The sequence below is a fragment of the Rhinolophus ferrumequinum genome, chromosome 16 (genome assembly GCF_004115265.2).
Source record: "Rhinolophus ferrumequinum isolate MPI-CBG mRhiFer1 chromosome 16, mRhiFer1_v1.p, whole genome shotgun sequence".
NCBI lineage: Eukaryota > Metazoa > Chordata > Mammalia > Chiroptera > Rhinolophidae > Rhinolophus > Rhinolophus ferrumequinum.
In genome coordinates this window covers 22,216,169-22,237,030 of record NC_046299.1, presented here as the reverse complement: position 1 = coordinate 22,237,030, position 20,862 = coordinate 22,216,169, and the positions used below count along the sequence as shown (strand labels likewise).

The window sequence follows — 20,862 nt, the reverse complement described above, 5'->3', positions numbered from 1 at the left end:
TTTAATTGCAACGTTGAAAGGGTGGCGTTGGCTTTGGCCATGAGTTGGATTGGTAGTAAGCGCTTCTAGGTTCTTTACAAGCACATGACTGCCATCACTTGCTTTTTCCCATATCCAGAAAGCAGGCTTCCTATTTTCTGTGCACAATACTCTCCCGGGCTCTCTGGTCTTGAGGGTTTCTGAGTGGGTAAATGAAAGGAGGGATGGCTAATGCCAGGCTATGCCATTTGGTTGACATGTACTAATCGCAGGCATTTGGAAAACATTTTAATAGCTTGTCTAAACCCAACACAATCCTTTTCCTCCTCTTTAAATATTCACGGGCGTTTCAGAGATTGGAAGTGCATTTTCAATAGCTTCTGTTCCTGGTGGCCTGTGGGGAAAATTGAAGTCTGCCTTTGATGACGGGGAATGGGATAAGCCAAGATTACCAAAAAATTCACTCATTTGGATGTGACTAGCCTTAGCTAGAAAAGAGGGTTTTTTTCAACACTAAAGTTCTTTATTAATATACAACTTGGAAAGACTAGAGGTAAGTTAACCTTTTATGAGGCTATATCTTGTCTAGCTCTCTTCACTATTTGTTTATGTTTACCTGACAACAAATAAAATTTCCCAAACCAAGTGTGGTTTTGGCACAAAGCTTGAACCTTTAACAGTGGGATGAATCCCTTTACTATGGTTTATTTATTCCTCGAGTCTTTCTGGCATACAACTGTTCTTTTTAACCTTGATCACCTGGTACATTAAATTGCAGTATATCTCCAAGTCAGCGCTCACTGTTCCAGGGAGTTTTAACAGGGAAGAGAAGTGCAGAGTCTGGGGTGCTCACCTGTTTTGCTTTGTGGTATTTTTTTGTTTGTTTTACCTTGTAATGTTCAGGAAAAGAACTCATCCTGTTATTACTGAAATTCTGCACCTTTTAAAAAAAGTTTCCAATAAATAGCTAGTGTTGTTGTTTGAAAACTAAGGGATGCTGAGTTTTTTAGTTGCTGTGGTGCTTGTGCACGTGCACATATTAAAATGTCCATATGACCTTTAATGACCTGATAGTTCTAAAACCTGTTTCCCTTCTTCACATACAATTTTGATCACCCATAGTGGTCTCTCCACTGAAAAAGGCCATGTGTAAGGGGTGAGAGCTCCCTGGATGTGACGATCTGAACATACTCTGAGAGTGTGGTTGTCCTAATTCTGTTTTCTTGCCTGAATGGGGTCCTCTCAGGAAGAGGATCACATTGCAGTAATTTTCAGATGAAGTAATAGAGCAGAATGTGCTTCTGAGATTGGTAATTTGCATTTAAAAGCCGAAGGAGATTCTTCTGGGTTCTTAAACAGTAAAAAGAAAATGTCCATTATCTCTAGGTGACAGAGCTTCTTTTAGCAGTGTCATTATTCTTTCTCTGCTAAGTTGTTAATGAGAGCATTGAACCAGTCTCTTCTTTCATTTTGCAGTCATATCTGTGATATAGAAAGATACCTTGAAATGCTTGAAAATGCCTCTGAAATACTTCATTATCTTTCTGTTGCTAAATTTCCCAGTATTGATACAGATAATTTATTCTATTTTTTTATTATTCAGATTTTTTGCACACCTACTGATGGATTGGTAGTGTGTACTCCCTGCTGAAGCCTTTAATTCACTATGTATCTTTTTTCTTTGAGAATTTGGTTCTTCTGTACCTCACAACTCATTAAGCCTGCTCCTAACTCAAAATTTCAAAATTTGCATTATTTTGAAATTTGTTTTTGGTTGCCCTTGAACAATTTTCCTTTGATTATTTTCATGAGGAACGTTTTCCGCCCCCCAAATGACCTCTCACAGTATTTTTTAAGTGTATCTCTTAAATGATTGAATTATGAATATTTTCCCATGAATTCTAGAAAAATCATAATGCACAAGATTTTATTTTTGTCCTTCACCAGAATGATGTATTTGGTTAAGGAGATATAATACAAGTTAAAGGTATGTTCAAGCCAGTGGCACATTTGGAAGAGGGGCAAAGACAGTTGCAATTTTAGCCATGATCTTAAAATGATAAGAGATCGTGGGTGTTACTTAAACTATGGGAATAACTGACTTTTCACTTTCCTTTTCTTGATCTTTTTTTTTTTTTTTTTTAATGAGTTTGGTCACTTTAACCTTACTACCAACTGTGTTCTTCTGTATGAATTAAAATATTTCACCTGATTTATTTCTTCTTCATTTTTTAATTCAATTATGAAATAATGAGAACAGTCAATTTTCTATTTTCTCTATTGAATAATGGTGTATGGGTTGGTTTGAAGGCTTTTTCTTCTCTTCTCCTAACAATACCAACTATAACTCCCCAAAACTGGTTAGGTGGTTAATCCGGATGGATGTCATTGAAAATTACCCTTCCTAATTAAGAATGTCAGCATTGAAGACTTTCCTGTATATAGCCCTACATCCATTAGTCTGAGTTTATTCTTTACTGAGGAGGGGGAAAATTACTGTAAAGTGGAAAGAAATGATAAGCTACCTTTATGTAAGTATGTGTGAATGTCTTCTTTCTAGTAATTAGAACTTTTGCCTGGAAACTTAGCTTTACTTGAGGTTGGAAAATAGTAATCATGCTAATTTTACAGTTAGCTTATTGTTGTTATTGCTTACTTATTTACTCTGCCAGGAACAGGGCTGCATGTTTTACACGAATCACCTTGTTTAAATTTCCTTAATAGCTGACTGAAGTATTATCCCCATTTTACAAACAAGGAAAGTGAGGGTTCGGTGAAATGATTTGTTTTAGGTCGCACAGTAATTTGTGGATGTGGGGTTTTAACTCAGGTCTGTGCGACAGCCAACATTGCTCTCTTGACCACTCTATTATGCTGACCCCCTGGGTCCTGATTTTACATTTCTATTATAATTGAATGTGAGGTTTGGTCAAAACATTGCCTCAGAGCTTGTTGGGCAACAGACTCAGAAATGTATTTAAACATATAGCTGGCTTCTAAACCCAGTCCTTTCGTGATAATTGTACATACAGTTGGTGTTCCCACTTTTGCCGTTAAATCCCTTTTTGGCCTGTGTGATCCTAAATCTAAAGAATTCTATTTCCAGGATTTCCATGTCAAGCATCAAGATTCCTTTTGAAAATATTTTATGCTGACATTGTAGTGTATTGGTGTGTGCTACTGTAGTGGACTACTCTACACTTTCTTCCTAATAGCTGAAGTATGTAGTGATGTTTGACTCTTAGTGTCTTGTCTGTTTGTGCTGCAAGGGTGACTCAACTCAGTTTTGTGTTTTAAGCTTGATTTTACTTGCGTTGCTTTGTAGCCACCTGGATGGTAATCGGCTGCTAATGAGCATCCTTTGCAGCTCCGCCCCTTTGCTCTCCGTGCGAGCAGGCTCTCTTCCTTTGCTAGTTTTGTAGTTACTTATAAATCTAAATAAGAGGATAAAAGCCAATCCCACTAGAAGATTATGAGAATTTTAGAAAAACTGTGTATAGCAAAATAGTGTAACAGAAGAAAAAGCTAACTTAAAGATTGCTACCTTTGTGTGCAGAAAGCATTCTAGAAAGTTCCATTTCCCTGATAAAACCTTAACAAAAGACTGGGGACTCTTGGCCACATAGTTGCCTACATTGGGGTTGAATTTGAAGAATTAGTAACCAGTTATTGTTCTTTTGTGTTGTTTATTTTAGCTTTATAACAATTGCATTCCAGTATTGCAGAGCGTGCTGTTTTATATGGCCTAGGGACTTAGTCAGGCTGTTTTCTAGACTTTTTTTTTTTTTTTTAGCTAGGAACAGGTAGAATCATCAGATAATGTTGTTCTTTAAGGGAAGAATGCAATGTATAGTTTTCACGTAAAACATATAGGTATACATAGGTATGCAATTCTCTCTTCCTAGAACACAAGTCTTTCTATATTAATATGCTGAGAGTTTAATATAAAGAATTTTTTTTTCACCAAATAAAGTGTTCCACTTGCTCAGAATCTAGGAGGATGTTTTATGGGTATTTAAAAGTATGAATTGTGTTTGGGGGATGGGTGTATTTGTTTCTGTGATCTTGTATGTTTATTAATTTTGTACAATAACACGTTAAACTCTTACAATTGTGCGTGGTTTTACAAAATCCTTATGAAATATTCAGATAGTGTAGAATCAGACCTGGAAGGCAGGCAGCTCGAGGATCACCTAGTCCAGTGTTTGAAAAATGTAGATGATAAGAATTACTTTGGTCACTTATTATGAGTAAGGTCCTAGTCCTCACTCAGAGACTTCCTGAACATTCCAGAATCTCTAGGGAAGGAGGCATAGAATCTCGATTGTTGACAGTTACCCTGAAGTAATTCTTATGATTAGGTGAGTTTAGGAAACAGTGGTCTAGTCAATCTCTTTAAATGAGGATGGATGTAAATCCTGAGAAGGAGAGAATGTTAAGTGGCTTGCTTAGGGCCACCCACCTGGCTAGTAGCATCAACAGGACTGGAATCCAAGTCCCAGACCCTGGACTGCAGCTCTTTCCACTCCAACAAGCAGGTCTTCTGGTCCCAAGGTAAAGGTACCTGTATCACTGAAATGATCTGCATCACTGAAAAAGCAAACATTTAGGTTTGACATTGATTTTTGTCTCATGATTTTGATGTCAATATTTTTGATATCCTGGATTCAGGCCATCTTTTGACAGGCATTTTGTTACATAGAAAATAAGTCTGAATGTGTGAGCTTGGTTTATTTTCGCTTACTTTCAATTTTTTACTCTGCTGAGGTCAGCCTAGGAGTGTATTTTAGGAAATATCTAGGTTTCATGAAGCCTCAGGTAGTTAAATGTCCGATATTTCTTTTGAGTTAACTTGTTTCGGATATCCCTGAATCATGTTTTATTTTTGGTTGAGAGTAATGAAAATTGGCTTTGGGGCTGTGGGATGCAGCTTCTTGGCTCTTTTAATTTTTGTTCACATACAGGTCTGTAAAATTTCCATAGAAATACTCGTCAGTGCATTTGAAGCATGTGTCCCATTCATGCATCTATGTTCCAGGTTTTTTATAACGTAAGCTAAATTCTTACAGAGATTCGTGTCTGATTTTTGGAGGTTATTTGTGTTAATAGGATCACAGAAATCTGAGGCATAGCCTTTTAGACCTGGAGACACCGTAGTTGAATACCGCCTCTGACTTAGTGTGATCTGGACGAAACAGGACAGGACCTTGTTCTGCCTTTTTTCTTGGTTTTTATGGGGATTACACACCACCTGCTCCCTCCCACAAAGGCCCTCAGAATTATTTAAATTCTGAAACATTCCAAATTAATATGAGGGACCAGTTAATTTTCATTAGTATTAGCAAATCTAAATACATTTAAAATACTATTAACCAGGAAAGCCCACAGAATAGACTGAAGCAGCATAACATTTTATGGTTTTATTTGCTCTTGAACTAGTTAAACTTTTAAGAACAAACCTCTGGACCGTAATTAGATATTTAGTTATGTATAAAGTAGTATATTTCTAAAGGACCCTTTCCTCTAAATGCATATATTTTATTGGTAGTAATCTACAATTCCCACAAGATTTACTTGGCATATAAAGAATGTTTATTAAACTTACTACATGGAAATGGATGACTAGGATTGAATGTAATTTATTTTAGTATTGTCTTTTCATCTTTTTCTCAGAACGCTCAAACAAGTAACCGCAAATCCTACCAATACAAAAAAGGAGTGACAATGAGAAGCATTTCTTTCTTTCAACATCACATGCACTGGCAACTCCAGAATGTCTTGTTTAGAGGGATTAGAAGGGTGGCAGGCTTTAGAAGGCAGAGCTAAGGGACTGATAACAAGCCCTCTGTAGATGATATGTTTATTAGGCTGGTTTAGGGGTTAATGGAGATAATGGGGGTGCTAATCCTCCCCCTATTTTACATTAGTGTTACCATTGACCATAAGTCATGCTGTAGTGATGATGAGACCCTCATTTCTTCATATTTAGCGGCCCCCTTGTTGTCAAACCTAGGTGGGAATAGTTCTCTTTGAATTCACATCCTGTGGGAGGATGACACCTGCTAATGCAGATTAAGAAAAATGTACCCTTTCTGGATCTACTTTGGAGAAGTAGCTTACCCTCTTTAAGACTCAGTTTTTTTCCCCAGTAAAATGGGGTAGTTTCTGACTTGTAGGGTACTTAGTTCAAATTAATGTGATAATGAATGTAAAAATGCTTCTAGCAGTACCTGGCACTTGAGTGCCTAGTTCACCATTATTTTTATCACCATGATTTTATAGGCTCTTCATTGTTCTTGGTCTTTCTGGAGACTGCTAGTCAAGAGAGACACCTTGGGCCATGGGTGCTCATAGTTGTTGGGGATGTTGAAATCTTGAAAGTGCCTAATTATTTTAGGTTTTTTTCCCCTTTTGTTGTGATTGAATTCTAGGCTCTCATACTTTTATAGCTATTGCTGTTACTTGACAAAATGGCCACAGGCATATATATTTTTAAGGAAAACAGAACAATCGATTCTATGTTCTACCCTCCTTAGGGCAAGAACGCTGAGTTTAAAAAAATTCTTCATTCTCTTTAACTATAAGTGACTGAAAAGGACAACAAAGTTTGAAAGAAATAGAGCAAGATCATGCCCTTGAATAACCAAAGTTTGAAAACTGAATGAAGATCTCAGATTACTCTGATGAAATCTTTTAACACTGATTACATCAAAAGCATAAAAAATGGTAATGTCTAATATAGCAACTTTTTGTTGCTTTTAGCCATGTAAATTTGTAATACTTTTGGAAGGCAACCAGGAGTCATAAAAATGTCCTACCTTTTGGTTTGGTAATTTTTTTCCCCTGGAAATATTAATTCAGTGATATAATTCAAGGGAAGAAAAGAGCAGTGTTGGCTTTTCATTTTGCATGTATATAGGAACATTTTCTATAAATAGTGAAAAATTGGAAAGAAATATCTAATACTTCAAGATAGAGGGGAAGGAGTTAAGAAAATTATGGATATTAACTAATTACAGCCACTTAATGATAATTTTTGAAGGCTATATACCAAAATGGGAGAATTTATACAGGTTATTTTGCATGGATTATAGACATGTAAGAATATACATGTGTATAGACTGAAAGGGAACTTGGGAAAAGTGAAAATAGTTGTGTTAAGATAGGGTGATCATAGCCAGTCTTTGCAAGAATCACTTTGTTAATCTCGTACAGTAACTTACCTGGAAAAATGCAGATCTGCTGAGAATATGCTGAGTCCTAATCTTGGGAAAACTAACCTTTGCTCATATTTAGGGAACACATATTCCATTTCTCCTTAGGAACATTTTATTGCTGAAACAAATGTTTCTTTTGAATTGTTTAAGAATTGAGGTCTAATTCACATATCATAAAATTCACCCTTTTAAAGTGACCAACTTGGTGGTGGGTATTTAGTATATTCACCAGGTTGTGCGACCATGACTGGCTCTTCCAGAACATTTTCATCACTCCAGAAAGAAACCCCCGTATCCGTTAGCAGCTACTCTCTATTCCCCATTTCCCACAGTTCCTAGGAAGCATAAATCCACTTTGTGTCTCTATGGATTTGCCTATTCTGGACATTTCATATAAATGAAGTCATATACAATGTGGCCTTTTGTATCTGGCTTCTTTAACTTACTGTAATGTATTCTAGGTTCATCCATGTTGTAGCATGTATCAGTATTTCATTCCTTTTTATGGTCAAATAATATTCCATTTTAGGAATATACCACATTTTGTTTATCGATTTATCAGTTGATTGACATTTAGGCTGTTTCAACTTTTTGGCTATTATAAGTAATGTTGCTATGAATGTTGGTGTATATGTTTTTGGGTGGTCATATGTTTTCAGTTCTTTTGGGTATATACCTAGAAGTAGAATTGCTGGGTCATATGATGATTCTACATTTAACTTTTGAGAAACTGCGAAGCTGTTTTCGAAGGTGGTTGCACTATTTTACATTCCCACCAACAGTGCATAAGGGTTCCAATTTCTACATATCCTCATCAACTCTTGTTAGTCTTTTTTTTTTTTTAATCAATTATAGTTACCCTAGTAGGTGTGAAGTGGTATCTCATTGTCGTTTGATTTGCATTTCCCTAGTGACTAATGATGTTGAGTATTCTTCATGTGCTTATTGGCCATTTGTGTATCTTCTTTGGAGAAAAGTCTATTTAGATCCTTTGCCCATTATTTAAATGGGTTATTTGTCTTTTTATTATTGAATGGTAAGGGTTCTTTATGTATTCTGGATACTAGTCCCTTATCAGATACATGATTTGCAAATATTTTTTCCCATTCTGTGAGTTGTCTTTTTACTTTCTTGTTAGTAACCTTTGGAGCAGAATAGTTCTTAATTTTGATGAAGTCCAGTTTATCAAATTTTCTTTTGTTCCTTTGTATTTATTGTCATATCTAAGAAACCATTGCCTAATTCAGGGTCCCAAAGATTTATGCTTAAGTTTTCTGCTAAGACTTATAGTTTTAGAGCTTTCATCTAAGCCTTAATCAATTTTGACTTAATTTTTGTATATGGTGTAAGGTAGGGGTCCAGCTTCATCCATTTGCATCTGGATATCAGGTTGTTCCAGCACCATTTGCTGAAAAGATTATTCTTTCCCCATTGAATTGTCTTAGAATCCTTGTCACAACTCAGTTGCCATAAATGTGAAGGTTTATTTCTGGACTGTCAGTTCTGTTCCACTGATCTGTATGTCTTCTTTATGCCAGTATCATGCTGTTTGTGGCTGTTGTAGCTTTGTAGTAAATTTTGAATTGTGAAGTATGAATTCTCCTATCTTGTTCTTCTTTTTCATGGTAGTTTTGGTTGTCAGAATCCCTTGCATTTCCATATGAATTTTTCATGGATCATCTTGTCTATTTCTGCAAAAAAAGCATTCGGAACTTTGATAGAGATTGAACTGAATCTGTAGATCAATTTGGGGAGTTTTGCAGTTTTAACAATATAAATTTTTTTATCCATGAACATGGGTTATCTTTCCATTTATTTAGGTCTTCTTTAATTTCCTTCAACAGTGTTTTGTAGTTTTCAGTGTATTTGCAATTTTTTGTTAAATAAAATACTTAGGAATAAAGTTATTTTTGATGCTATATAAATGGAATTATTAGTTTCATTTTCAGATTGTTCATTGCAAGTATATAAAAATATACTTGGATTTTTGTATATTGAGCTTATATCCTGCAACTTTGCTGAACTCTTTTTTTAGGTAACAAGTGGTTCTTAAAATAGAAAAGTGCTTTTTAAAAACATGAGGGTTTTTTTAGGGTGTTATTTTATGTTTGTTTCATTTGATTGTAGTGGATTTTATTTTTCTTTAAAAAAATTTAGGCATTTTTACTTGCCACTGTCATGTGGAGTGAAGCACCCCACTCTTGGTTATTGACAGTGTCATTTTGGGGGGAAATTGGATAGGAAAGAGTAAATTCTATCTTAGATTAGATATAGGAAGAAAAAGAAATAGGCTGTATGAAATGTGTCAAAGAGACCAAAAATATAGTTGGCTGAAAGTGGGAGTTTAAAATTTAATCTGTTTCTATCTAATATTTAAAATGAATTTGTATCATATTTGGGATTTGGGCTAGGAGGTGAGCACAGAAAAGACTGTGTTTGCTTAATCTCTAAATGGTTTTGTAGTGCCTTTCTTCTCCAGGCCTTTTTACCAAGGGTTTTCCTTGGGTCATTTTTATAGAGACTACAAAAAACCCCTGTGCATTTCAATAGTAGTCACTGTGCATTTCAACAGTATAATCCTTGAGGTTTTTGAGTATCAGGTAGCCAGAAGAGACAAAATGAAACGTGTGTGTGCGCGTGCGTGCGCGTGTGTGCAGGGTGGGTGTGGAGGGTTGGTAATCTGAGAGGGAGAATGTTTTCCTATGCTAGCAAAGACAGACTGAGGGCATCATCTGATCTTTATGGGATTGTGCAAAGCCTCAGTTTTTCCATTTACCCATCTGCAATCATAAAAATAAAGTGCTGACTCAACTTGGAGTCTCTGCAGAATAGCATTTGGGGCTTAGGCAGTCCTGAGAATCATGCAAGAGATGGAAATATTTGAGCAGGTATTAAGAGGTAATGTTAAAAACAGCTAGAACAAGACAGCATGCGCTCTTGTCTCCTTCAAGATTTGTTTCCTTTAGTTACCAGTGTACCTCCTTGATTTAAGGTGTGGCAGGGAATAATTTGGTTTTTGTAAAGTTGATTATAGACCAGAGATATTTTTCTTGCTTCAGTGGTTGTACTTTAGGGACATGGGATTGGTTGGGGTGGGGGTTGAAATTCTGCTAGAAGCAAGTCAATTAGGTAAAATATTATTATAATGATATTGTATGGGCCATCTGCTTAGATATTGTCTTTAATATTTTTATTTTCTTGTTCCTGGATACATACATTGACTGCAAAGACTAGAAGAACATTTACCAAAATGTTAATAATAACCACCTCTTTTTTTACTTTATTTTTATTAAAATTTTTTTTTATTGGGGAAGGGGAATAGGACTTTATTGGGGGAACATTGCATCAATCTTAGTTGTGGAGGGTGCCGTTCAGCTTCAAGTTGTTGTCCTTTCAGTCTTAGTTGTGGAGGGCGCAGCTCTAGGTCTAGTTGCAGGGGGCGCAGCCCACCATCCCTCGCAGGAACCGGCAACTTTGTGGTTGAGAGGACGTGCCCCAACCAACTGAGCCATCCGGGAGCTCAGCTGCAGATCAGCTCAAGGTGCCATGTTCAATCTTAGTTGCAGAGGGCGGCGGAGCCCACCATCCCTTGGGGGACTCGAGGAGTTGAACCCGGCAACCTTGTGGTTGAGAGCCCACTGACCCATGTGGGAATCGAACCGGCAGCCTTCGGAGTTAGGAGCACGGAGCTCCAACCGCCTGAGCCACCGGGCCAGCCCCAATAACCACCTCTTGTTGGTAGGTGTTAGGGGAGGAAGTATGTTTTTCTATGTTGCTTTGAGTTTTTTTTCTTTTTTTTAAATCATGTGCTTTGTAATGTTTGGGGAGAATCCATTAAAATGTTATTAAAAGTGTAAATTTTGTAACTTGAATCACTGACTTAGGTATTTAAGTGAAATTCAGTGTATTTAGGTGAAATGCATTATTTTTTTCTTAGGAAATACGGAATATTTTGTCATAGAGCAGCCATGCTGTCATTTGTGTCATTTTTATTCCTTGTTGGAATCCTTAGTGTTTGGGGTAAAAGATGACTAGCATTTTAAAGCTCCTAAAGTGTGTGCATGCATGTGTGTGTGTGCACGTGTGTGTACAACAGCTTAGTAAAATTAATTTTGTGTGTGAAAAAAGGAATTTAGGTTTTTGATAAAGTTGCATTTTTTAAAAAATATGTTATTAGGTGACAAAATCCAGTTTGTTTAGATTTGTGTCTGGACAGTTTGTTTAGTTTTGTGTCTGGACAGTTTGTTTAGATTTGTGTCTGGGCTGCCTGAAATGAAGCTGTTTGATACTTACCTGATTGGCCTGCAATATAAAAGATTGGTGGAGCAGTTGAGTTTTAGCTAGATTCGTACTTTCAGCATAAAGCTGTAATCCTGAGATACATCTCACTTGGGGACATTGAGATTCTGGAAACTGATGCTTCATTTTATCTGTAGAAATCATCACTGTAAATCCAGCAGTGATTACTAAGAAGAGACAAAAGAATAAAAGGAATATTTGGGAACCACCTATGCTTGAAGCTCAGTGGTTTTCACACTTACACGTTTTGCTAAAATAAACAAAACAAAACAAAACAAAGCACTTTAACTTTGATGAGGATCAGGCATTTCTTTGGTTCGATTATATTTCTATAAAATTGTGCATCTATTGTACATCATTTATCTCAGATACAAAGATGTGATTTCTTTTTTTCCCCCTTGAGTCTATATAGAAACTACCCTTATTTATAGGATAAGTTAGCTGTTCATTTAGGCATCTTTCTACATTTTGTTTTTAAATGACATAAAATAATGACAGTGGATTTTGCCTCTCCTCCTTTTACCCAACTTTCCAAGAAAACTAAGCATTTTAGGAAGAGAAATTGGTGTTTGCTTTAATTACAAACAATATTGCTCTTAAGTAGTCCCATGCATACAGACAGTCAAATTATGATTTACTCAGTTCCTTGATATTTAAAGATACATAAAAGTTTTGCATGGCTACCTTACAGTGAAGCTCATCAGTTGACACAGGACTTCCAGCCAGCATTTAAGCATAAACTTCTTAAATATGAATGGACAACCAAACATCTCTGGATGTTTGAGGAGAGTCTCTAAGAGTCTCATAGTGAGACTAAAACAAACCAAAAAGGAACCTGTATTGACTTAAGCTGGTTTAGCTCCCATTAGCTAAAGTCCAACAAACCAGCAGTTATTACTACAGGTATTACTTACTTTTTTTTTTTAAGTGTATAATTTTGTGATATAAGATTTTTAATTTCTCTAAGCATGTTTTCTTTCACACCTATTTTTTTTTTCTTTCTTCCAGGTATTACTTTCTTTGTGACCCCGTAAGGCCATTTTCCAAACCAGCTATTAATAGCAAATGTGATTTGCTGCCTCTTTATACGTGTACATGGTGTAGATAGACTCTTTCCTGTATTCCTGTAACCCACAGCATTATTTTGAGGCTCCCAACTAGGTTGAATGTTGTAAGTACTTCCTTAAGGCTTACTTAACCTCACTGCTTGTTCAGAGGCTAATGTAGGCATTTCTGGCAGAGTTCTATGTCTTAGGGAATCATTACCTGTCTCCTTTCCCTTTCTCCTTTTACTGCAAGGTTTCTTAAGGCATAGGTATTTGTGGACTTCCTTTCCTCATCCCTGGCTTCCTCTGTAATCCTCTCCAGTTTGGCTTCAACTGTTAACAACCAATGACTTCCATGCTCGCCAAATCCACAGCTGGGTTGTCGCCCTTCCTAGCTTCCTTGACTCCGTTGCTGCTTTGGGCACTAAGGCGAGGACCCCTGGTCTTTGTAGCTGGGCTCTTGTTGCACGGTGCAGTATAGTCTTGATTTTCCTGTTTCCTGTTCCTCATTTCTTCCTTCCATTTTTAATTGAGCATTCCTCAAGATTTTGTCCTTATCTCTCCCTTCCATGGTCTTTTTCAATATACAATACAGTATTTTTATTAACTAAACTGTACATTGGGTCTCCAGAACTTCCTTATAACTGAAAGCTTGTACCCTTGGATCAGCATCTCTCCTTTTCTCCTCCGTCACCCCCAGCCTCTGGTACCACCATTTTACTTTCTGTTACTATGAGTTTCACAATTTAAAAACTTTTTTTAGATTCCACAAATAAGTGAGGTCATGCGATCTTTGTTTTTCTGTGTCTGGCTTATTTCACTTACATGATGTCCTCTGGGTTCATCCATGTTGTTGCACATGGCAGGGTTTTCTTCTTTTTAAAGACTGAATAATATTCCATTGTGTGTGTGTGTAACATTTTCTTTATTCAACTGTTGATGGACAGTTAGGTTGTTTCCATATTTTCACTACTGTGAAAAATGATGCAATGAACATGGGCAAGATAGCGATCTTATTTCCTTTGGATATATACCCGGAAGTGAGATGGCTGGATCATATGGTAGTTCTATTTTTAATTTTTTGAGGAACTTCCATACTGATTTCTATAATGACAGTACCAGTTTACATTCCCACTAACTGTGCACAAGGGTTTGTCTTTTCTCCACAGCTTTACCAACACTTGTTATCTTTTGACTTTTTGATAATCGCTGTCCTAACAGGTGTGAGGTGCTGTCTCATTATGGTTTTGATTTGAATTTCCCTGATAATTAGTGATACTGAGTGTCTTTTCCTACACCTGTTGGCCATTTGTATGTCTGTCTATTCATGTCCTTTGCACGTTTTAAAAATCGAGTTATCTTTTTTTTCTCTATTGGGTTGTATGAGTTCTTTATATATTTTGGATATTAACCCCTTATCAGATATATGGTTTGGAAATATTTTTTCCCTTTCCATAGGTTGCCTTTTCATTTTTTTGATTGTTTGCAGTGCAGAAACTTTTTAGTTTGGTGTAGTTCTACTTGTTTATTTTTGCTTTTCTTGCCTGTACTTGTGGTGTTAATTCCAAAAAAATCATTTCTAAGACCAATGTCTTGGAAGCTTTCCTCTACTTCCCTTCTTTTTTTGATTATTACATGAGCTGAGTTGTGTTCTGCAGAGCAGGGCTTTAACTCCCTACCTTTAGGCTGAGTTAGGTGCCATCTTTTGTTGTTACAGTATTCTGTTCATACCTTCATATATCACTGTGGGGATCTTCTTTCCTTTTGGTAATTGTTGTTTACAGTTGTATTCTCCTCTATTGGACTGTGTGCTTTTTGAGGCCAGGAATTTTGTTTAGTTCATCTCTGGTCGTCTTGCCACTTAGAGAACGCCATCAATGTATAGTGAAGCCATTTCACCTCTGAGGTCATTGATTGCTTTACCATAAAGACATGGTTGCAGCTCAGACCTCCAAGTCCCTCAAGTTCTGACAGTTTCCATAAATATTTGATGTATAACGTGCAAGGCAGTGTGGAATATGGAAAGCGACTTTATGTTATCCAGGTCCTCAGGCAGCGTAGGGGAGAAGTCCCGACTGCAATTATGAAAAAGAATGAGTTAATTGGTGCTGTAGGGAATATTATGAAGTGCTTTAGCAGTGAGAGAATGGGGTTGTTCTTAGGGCAGTCTCAAAGGAGGCCAAAGGCTGAGGGAAGCGTCAGAGCATTTCAGTTGGAGGGAACAATATTGGGAAAGGCAGAGAATCAGAAGAGTTGTGTTTCGGGAGACTTTGAGCAGTTGATTTGACTGGATTTTAGGATTCTTTGCCCTATTTATAGTGTACACATAGATTGTTCTTTGTACATATTGATTCTATCCGGAGTCTTTTCCATTTTGCCGTTAGGGATACCTAGGGTACATTTATTGATACTAATGGAACATCTGTATTGCCAGAAAAGTCTCTTGTTGGGGGCAGTTTCTACCATGCAGGACTTTTTAAAGCACCTGTGGTAGCTGTTGTTTCAACGAGGTTTTTGTTTTTAAAGGGGTTGTACAATTTGAGCTTGTGCAACCCCTCTGAGATCAAATTCTTCACTCCTCATTTAGATAGGTTAAGTCTCAGGGAAGTATATTAATAATTGAAAACTTATGATGTATTATTGCTTCAATTCTGAATTTGTAGTGTCTTCTGTAGCCTGAAAGAGTGACTTAACTACTTTGATTTATATCTGGGATAGGACTTTAAGCACCATTGAGAAAGGGCTGGGGATTTCAACATGGTACTTATTTTCCAGCTGTTTACTTTTCAGATAAGGAGAAAATTCTGCAACACACTAACATAAGGTACCAACTTGGCAAAAACAATATTATGTTCTGAGAAAGAACTAAACCATGCATTTTTTAATATATTAGTGTCCATTTTTTCTTTGAAATACCCTTCTGCTTATATTTTGAATAACTCTTCACCAGATACCAGGACTCTTTGCTCATCGTAAATGTTGGTAAGATAGGATATATGAACCATTAAATAACTGATTTTTTTTCTTATAAGTGCTGGCTTGCTCTGAACAAGTTTATAGTTACTAACCTGGTTGCCGTAAATTCCCCAGTCATATGTTTTGTAATCCCTTCTCCGGCATACATTTTAAGCCTTTTCTTACTGCTTCATAGGTGCTATAATCCTTTTTATAGTTTCCGGGGTTTTAAAATAAACCTATAAAAGTTCAGTTTTGTATTTAATAGCCATGTTTCACAGTGTTTTAAAGCTGTGAATAAGTTCAGGCAGGCAAAACCTTTTGATGTGGAATGCCTGTGTTTCTATGTTTTAGAAAAATGTATTAGTCTTCCAGTGTTTCACATAGTGATGATTTTAGATACTGGCTAGGATTTTAAAAATATTTGGGAATACTTATAAAGAAGAACTATATAAAAACACTGAAAAAACACAGGTGAAAATACCGATCTCATAATTTTCCATTACCAAGTTTCAAAAGATCATTTCTTTTTTGAAGCATATACTGTATTTCTTTTTTGAGTACATCTGTTGCTGTCCTCTTGGAGCTGGCAGTTTGGTGGAGGAGATAGACATAAATGAAACCAACGTAATCTTGCCATTACGGGATGTGCTCTGGAGGAAATGAGCTTGGTACTGTGAGAGGATGTCAGCAGGTGAGAGGTGAGGGAAGAAAGGTACTTTTGAGTGAGTTGAGATCTAACAGATAACGGAGGTGTCAACTAGGGGAAATTTGGGGGTGGAAAAGAGAATATTACAGGGAGAAATGATAGGTGGGAGGAAATACTGTACTCAGGGAACTGAAAGAAGATTAGTGTGCCTGGAACACAGAGTTTGTGTGTGTTGGCAGGTAGGGCATAACACAAAATGCAACTGGAGAAATAAGCAGGGACTATACCAGTGAACCCCGTTACAGGCCATACTAGGGGTTCTACCATTTCTTCTAAGGGCAGTAATGTACCTTTGAAATAGTGGGGTTATATGAGTCAGACATGATTAGAGTTGCATTTTGAAAAGAATTCCTGTCTTCTGTGTGGAAAATCTATTGGAGAGGAGTGAGAAAGGCTGCGGAGAGGCTGGCACTTGGGGCTAATTGCAGCAGTCTGGTGAGAGATGATGATTTAAGGAAATGGTGGTTGGGACGGAGAGAGGTGGACTGATTGTCACGGTGCTGAACATGACAGGACTTTACCAAACTCCTTTTCACTGATACGCAGAGAGAGGCAAAATATAGGTATTATTTCTGAAACAGGCCTGAAGAGTCACAGGTCGTGTGATAAGTAAGCAGAAGTAGACCTGGGAAGTTAGGTGTTTGATCTCAAACCTGCTGTTCTCTCTTTTATGGTGCTTCATCTTTTTAGGAGTAGAACCTTCAGTTTAGAAATCTTAGGTTATCCTCTGACTGACACCACGCCAACTAAAATGTTCAGTCCCTGTGCATTAAGTCTAAATTTAGGCAACATATCAGACAATGACCATGGCTTTGTCAGGCTCACTAGATGTCATTTTACTCATTACTACCTTCTGATGCGGGAACACGCTCCATCCCAACTATTCGGTTGAAAACAGTCCTGTTACGTACAATTTCCCAGGGCCGAGAGATCGTAGGAAGAGACTAACAACTCCATCATTATGGCAAGAGTTTATTAAGGGAACTTACATACGAGGCTCATCTTGGGTGGGAGTGAGACTCCACGGATATCCCCTGTGTCACGTGGGAGGTGCCCAGGGAATGTATAGGACAGGGCAGGATGGATAGGGGTACTGGGGCGTGGACCGCCCCAGAGAAGGGAAAATGCCATACCTGCCTGCCCAGGGCAGGGCAACTGCCTGTTCCAGGAACCAGCATAAGCCAGCACGTAGTGCATAGCGGAGGGGTCGATCGGACAGTCTGAGGGGATGTTTAGGAAGCAATCTCTGTTTCTGGCCAGGATCTAGCTGGTAGGTCAGGCAGCGGTCACATCATGAAATAGTCTTTCCTCCACACTCTACCCCTCATGACTGGCTCTCACAATCTCATGCATCCTCCCCCCTCTTCCGCAAGGAGTCCCGAGTGGTCAGGGAGGGGCTTCATTAACAGGGAGGAAGCTCGTGTGGTAGCCAGTTGAGTCCATTGGAGACACAGACCACAGCAGCAATATATACACATGAAAGACAAAAAGACAGATTAAAAGAAACAATCCAAGTATTAGTAACAACTTTTTTCCACCATGTTCCCCAGGACCCGAACCAGTATGCTAAGAGACCCATTGTGTTAAGAGGTTGCCTAGACTTGGGGTTGTTGGATCACTTAGGGTGTTGAGCTTTCATATGTGCTAACAAAGAGGAAATATTAGCAGGTACATCTGGCATAATAAACCCCACAACATTCAGTTTGGATGATGGCACAGGTACCCCCCTGTAATTGGATAGCACAGCAAAAGTCTAGTCAGAAAGACAAATATTTAGGGGGGACTTCAATTGGGAGGTGTTCTCCTCAGAGCCTGATCGTTGGATAGGAATGTAGCTATGGCCTTGGGACTCTGGTCGGGCTGTGTAAACCATGTTGGCTAGAGGAGGTGGTTTTCAGCAGGAGGAGATGAATAGGGGGCGGAATATGCCAGACCAGGACCCCTAGCTTCTCCCCTCTTTTGATGGTGTGTGCTGGTCCATGTATAGTGTCACCATGAGTCCCAACTGCATTAGGATGACAAGGTCCCATCGGAGACTGAGCAGTTCCTCCCCACCTCAGCTCATGAAGTAACTGACCCATTCTGGCAGATTGTCCCATTGCAGAGTCCAGGAAATGATCCTTGTTCTGGGGACAGTAGGTCTTGGTGCCTTTATTAAAATAGCAAGCACCAGGATTACTGATGTGTCCTTTGTTTTCCATCTGTACCATGTTGGGTTCCTCAGTCTGAGTTCCTAATCTGGCGTAGGGGGCAGTAGGCCCCTGTGGTCACTTAAATGTATTAACGTTTGTGATAGCACCTTTGTTCATCTGGCCGAGGTCTGTTGCTTAGGACACTTTTTTCTCTATCAGCCCAGCTGCTTGTGGGTTATATAGGGGAGGTGGAACCTCCATTTAATATTGTGTGCATTTGCCCATTTTTGTATATCATGTCCTTTGAAATGTGACCCCCCCCCAGTTACTGTCTGTTCTGTAGGGGTACCCATATATGAAATCTGACAATTAAGTTCACAATCTCATCCTAGAAAAAGTACTACATACCTCATTGCTGAATGTCACTGTGGTCACCTTCGAAGTACTCCCCTTGGGAAGCTGTGCACTGACGCCAGCGCCTAGTCCACCCTTCAAAGCAGTTTTGGAACTTTTTCTGGAATGGCCATCAGAGCTGTCATCATATTACCCTTGATGTCCTGAATGTCATCAAAATGTCTTCCTTTCAATATTTCCTTTGTCTTCGGGTAAGAAGGAAGTCACTGGGGGCCAGATCAGGTGAGTAGGAGAGTGTTCCAATACAGTTATTTGTTTACTGACTAAAAACTCCCTCACAGACAGTGCCGTGTGAGCTGGTGTATTGTCGTGATGCAAGAGCTCCTTCAGGACCATTTTTGTACACACTTTTCTCATGCCAAGATTTTCAGTTAAGGTTTTCCTAACTGTTTCTCTGTTGATGTTTGCTTGGTCTCTATGCTTCTCCCAGTCAGCCAACAATTTTGATGCACAATTTGATGAATTTTTGCAATGTGTGCATCAGTTCTGCTTGTTACTGGCCCCCATCTCTTCATCAGTGATGTGTTCTCTCTCCTCAGAAAAACGTTTAATCCATTTATACACTGCTGTTTGCTTCATGGCATTATCCCCATAAACTTGGACTAACATGTCCCTGATTTCATTTCCACTCTTGCCAAGTTTAACAAGAAATTTAGTGTTTGTTCGTTGCTCTATTTCAAGCTCAGACATTCTCGCAATGGCACACAAAAACCCGCAACAATAATGAACGCCGCTCAACAAGACACCGCCATACCTCAACACGAACACAGCTGTGAGACACTGACATACCAAGGTTATGAAACCTTACCGAGCTGTTTGCACAGTGCTGCCAATGTAAACACATGTGGCAAGTTCACAAACTTAATTGTCAGACCTTGTATAGTACGTACCTTTTTTAGTCCCTTTATGGTAGCAGCCTGATTAGCCTGCCAACACGGGAAAGCTTGAGTTAACCCAGAGTTGGTGTCGACACACACCAGAGCATATTTGCAGTCCTTGTTCAAGAGAAGGGGCCCTGCATGGTCAATTTGCCAGTCCCTTACTGGTTGGGCACTTTGTGAATAGAAGACTCGAACCAAGGCCTTTGCTGACTCCAGAGCTGCTGCCCTCAATTTAAGCTCCAGCGCCTCCTCCCTGGGCACTGTGATGCCCACTTTTCCAGTGTAACCAATGTGCAGCATCCACATGACGGGTCAGTTGCTAAAGTGCGTGTTTTTGCCAAAGCATCTGCTTCCTGATTACCTGGAGGGGTAGATGCTTTATGGGCAGGGACACGGAATACAGTGAGAGAGCTGCCTGGCTCTGGTAGGCGAGCCCAGATATCTTTCTGCATTTCTTGTCGCCACAAAGGTTTGTTCATAGTTGTTCACCCCTCCACCTTCCATTGTCCAAGCACAGAATTAATTCTTTTAGAATGGCCCAACTGTCAGTACACAGCCAAGGTCCACGCGTGAGTACCAATCAGTCAGACTGCTCTTAACTCAGTCCATGGCTATTGTGATTTGTTCCTGTTCCCATTCAGATAGTATCAGTGGATAGTTGAATGGCAACTTCTGTCCATGTAGATGGATTACCCTGTCACTGTACCAAGTGCCAGCTGGAATCTCCCCTATTCCTTCTTTGCAGGTTGCAGGGGCCGACACAGAGATAAAAACAGGAACATTTGGAGGTCTCTGTATTCAACAGGGCCTCATAGTTGCTGCATCTGTAGAGACCAGACTGACAGAGCACTCCTCTGTTGTAAATAGGCGTGCTATTTAGTCCACGTAGGAGTCTGAGCCTGGAAGAGGCCGGTTGGTGGAACTTGTCGATCGCCCCTTGATAGGAAGGGAGGTTATTACTGCAATTGGCTGTTCTCTAGTAAGAGGTACTACCTGCAGAAGCGCAGTACACCTGCCAATAAGTGCTGTTCTATTGGAGTACATCTGATGTTTGTCTGATCTCTGTCCCCTCTCACAGTTGGGACCAAAATCCCAGGGGCACTCACTCCTTTTGTTCTTTTTGCCATAATGTCTAGCCCATGCCATCCAGGGTTACGGAAACATAAATGGCAGCCCCAGCATGAGATTGTAAGAGCTTTAATCTGTTTGACCAGTATTTTTGCTTTCTCA

At 38.8% G+C, this 20,862-nt stretch overlaps 1 protein-coding gene across 4 annotated transcripts in view; it reads left to right on the top strand.

The window, feature by feature from the left end:
• Window positions 1-20,862, top strand: part of CNNM2 (cyclin and CBS domain divalent metal cation transport mediator 2) — a 147,138-nt gene that overhangs the window by 1,948 nt on the left and 124,328 nt on the right. The gene's annotated exons all lie outside the window — the stretch shown is intronic.